The sequence below is a fragment of the Macrotis lagotis genome, chromosome 3 (genome assembly GCF_037893015.1).
Source record: "Macrotis lagotis isolate mMagLag1 chromosome 3, bilby.v1.9.chrom.fasta, whole genome shotgun sequence".
Taxonomy (NCBI): domain Eukaryota; kingdom Metazoa; phylum Chordata; class Mammalia; order Peramelemorphia; family Peramelidae; genus Macrotis; species Macrotis lagotis.
In genome coordinates, this window is record NC_133660.1 from 111,370,938 (window position 1) to 111,374,219 (window position 3,282).

The 3,282-nt window shown below is 45.0% G+C and overlaps 1 pseudogene; it reads right to left on the bottom strand.

The window, feature by feature from the left end:
- Positions 1-480: 480 nt before the first annotated feature.
- Positions 481-1,161, bottom strand: LOC141516202 (ADP-ribosylation factor-like protein 2 pseudogene; annotated as a pseudogene).
- Positions 1,162-3,282: the final 2,121 nt, after the last annotated feature.

The window sequence follows — 3,282 nt, forward strand, 5'->3', positions numbered from 1 at the left end:
AAATACTTCGCTAGCTCTGGCAATGTGTGTATCAACCTCAATATCAATGTGTACCTCCCTAGAAAGGACACTGCCAAAGTGAATTTATCTGCAGTATTCAAAACTTCTCCATTTGCTATAATCAGTGGTTCCACATTTGGATGGTGTGGGGCTGGCTGATGGAGCACCTGAGATCTCTTGTTATTGTTTTTTTTTTAGGGGTTCAACGGGCTTTTATTCTATCAGCTGGGCAGAGGAAGGGGCCTGGAGACTCGGGGCGCCAGAGTGCTTCCCACTGCTTTGTCATCCACAGACAAAGTGCCACAGGAGGGACGGGGCTGGGGAATGGTGGCCGCTCCTCCCTGGGGAGCGGGGGGAAGGCACTCCCACAGAGCAGCGGGGTCTCTCCCCTTAAACAGCGTGAGTAGCATCTGGTTAGGACACGGGGGAGGAGGCGTTAGTTGGGGTCCCGCTGGCTTCAGTCCACCTCTGAACCTGGCTCCCCCGGGGCCCCGGGCCAGAGAGGATCAGGATGGGTGGCAGGAGCCGGGGATGCATGGAGGGGCCACTCTTTGGGTGGGTCAAGGGTTCAGTCCAGGAGCTCGCATTTGGACGCAGGGGTCATTCAGAGGTGAAGATACGGCTGGAGATGTCATCCAGGAGCCAGTCGACCCCCAAAAGCAGGTTCTCTCCGGTGACTGCACTGCAGCCCTGGATACACCAATGGTGACTGTGGATGCCATCTAACTCCAGGATCTCTCGAATGTTGTTAGAGGACAGAGCCCTGGGGAGGTCCTGCTTGTTGGCAAAGATCAGGAGAGTGGCTCCTGCCAGGTGCTCCTCCACAAGGAGGCTCTCCAGCTCCCAGCGGCAGTCCTGCATACGCTGCTGGTCAGCACTGTCCACTACCCAGATGAGGCCATCAGTGCTCTCAAAGTAGTTCCGCCAATAAGAGCGCAGGGACTTCTGTCCACCCACATCCCAGATATTCAGCTTGAACCCTCGATGCTCCAGGGTTTTGATGTTGAAGTCCAGGATGGGTGAGATGGTGTCGATGTCCTCCTCGTTGAACTTCTTCAGGATGGTGGTCTTCCCTGCATTGTCCAGGCCAAGCATGAGGAGCCGCAGCTCCCGCTCCTTCTGCTTCATCTTCTTCAGGATGGTCAGAAGCCCCATGGTCCCCATCTCTCTTGTTATTGTTAAGACTAAAATGAGCACAAGAAGCAGAGAATAGATTCATGCTTTGTTGTATCACACCTTCAGAGGCTGCATTGAGTACAAGATTATCTGCAAACAGATCATGCACCAACACTCCCTCCACTTTAGTCTTTGCTTGTAGCATTTTCAAGTTGAATTTACCATCAGTGCAAAAGCTGACCTTGATACCATGTTCATTCTCAGTGATAACATGGCTGAGATCATGCTAAAAAGGACATTCTAAGAGCAAAGAAGGAAGGCAGTTAATCTGGATGTAATCCCAGAGTGAAGAAAATAAAAAGCTAAGCAGTTTGTACCATATAGCAACCTCTTGTTAACTCTTCCATGACATTCTACTTGAAATTGAAAGTTATATTGTTAATAATCTTCACCTGTCCATCTCTAAACAAATTAAGCTATTTCTGTTAGCAACAGTTTGCCTTTGGACCACAGCTAAATGTCTGTTTCTACTGTTAAAAAACAACCCTCATATCAGAGTAACAGCTTTTCTTGAACATATCCTAGTGGAGATACAAGACCATTACAATCCATCTCACAGTTCTTCCCCTTTTTATTGGAGGGATTATTGCCTTTTATCCCTTCCTCCTGGTCCCTATTTAACTGCTGGTTTGAGTTCGATTCTGCCTATGAGGAATCACTATTAGACCTGGGAAAGCAAGTGTAGAAAGAAAATAAAGATCTATTAAAACAAGTTACAACACATAAAGGGATAGGTAGAAAGACAGAGATAATAGAACAATTGAGCAGAGTTGACTGGGCCAATCAGAGATCCAGAGGTCCCACCCAGATTTTTATGGTCTTGCCCCATATCCAGAAGGCAAAATATGAATTGCCTTCCCCATTACTGGACCCAGAATTAGATAGAGGGTTGAAGCCTACAAATTTTACACTAAACAGTGAAACAATGGTAGTCGATTTACATCTCAAGAATGGGCAACTTCCACCCAGTTTACCAGCCTTTAAGATTACAAATTTTCTTTCTTCTACATTCATAATTCTCTACATCTTTTCCATGGTAGTCAATTTACATCTCAAGAATGGGGGAATCTCTACCCAATATAACAAGATTTAACAGCCTTTAAGATTACAAATTTTGTTCCAGCTAGTTCACAGTTCTCTACATCTTTTCCCTACCTCACCTAAGGCCCCTAGTTATTTACTAGGGCATGTTACAGGCCATTAGTTCATTTGATCTAAAGGGAACCCCTTCCTTGTGGAACTATTGTTTATCCCCTGTAACTCCCCCAAGGTCAGAGACCCTCTCTATTGCTGGAAAAATATAAGGAAACTTGTTCCTCCAGTCACGCAGGGACCACTTGGTGGAAAGGTGTCAACAGCTGCAGGAGAGAGGGAAAGCACAGGCAGTGGTACCAATTACATCCTGTCCAGCCTACCTCAGCAAATGAAAGTGGCCTCAACTCAAGCAGCACCTAGCCCCAAAGCTGCAGCTTTGATGCCATGTAGATGCATGACCAGCAACCACTTTGCCTTGTCAATGAGAACTTCCACCGATGAGAAGGTACCAGTCACCTCAGTCCCTGAGATTTCCATTCTGCTGCAACCCCTAAAGCCCAGTCACTCTTGCTGCCAAGCTGCTGCCTGCAAAGGTCTGGGTGACCCTGGCAGCACCTAACATGTATGTGGGGGGGGGGGGGGCTGGAGGAATCAGCTTCTGCCTTAGTCAAAATCCACTCTTCTTTCCAATTACAGAAATTCATTAGCTGTATAATCTTAAGGCAAGATATCATTTGTTTTCCTGTTTTCTGAAAAATAATGGTAGCCACCTCCTAGGTGTTGCAAAGATCAAAATAGGATCATAAAGTGTTTAACAGTGATTGGCTTATACTTCATTATTTTTTAAAATTTAATGTAACTGTTTTATAACTGATAACTTCAAAATTTTTTTAAAATGTCAAAGGTAATAAGATCAATGATTTTATATGGAATAACTGAAATGCAACTGAAGTCATCTGAACTTTTCTTTCAAAATTTAAATACATGTGTTTTATTTCTAAATTGTTCAATATTGTGAAATTTGAGACACCATTGTAACAGAAATGCTGTTAAGACAAAATAACTTTCATC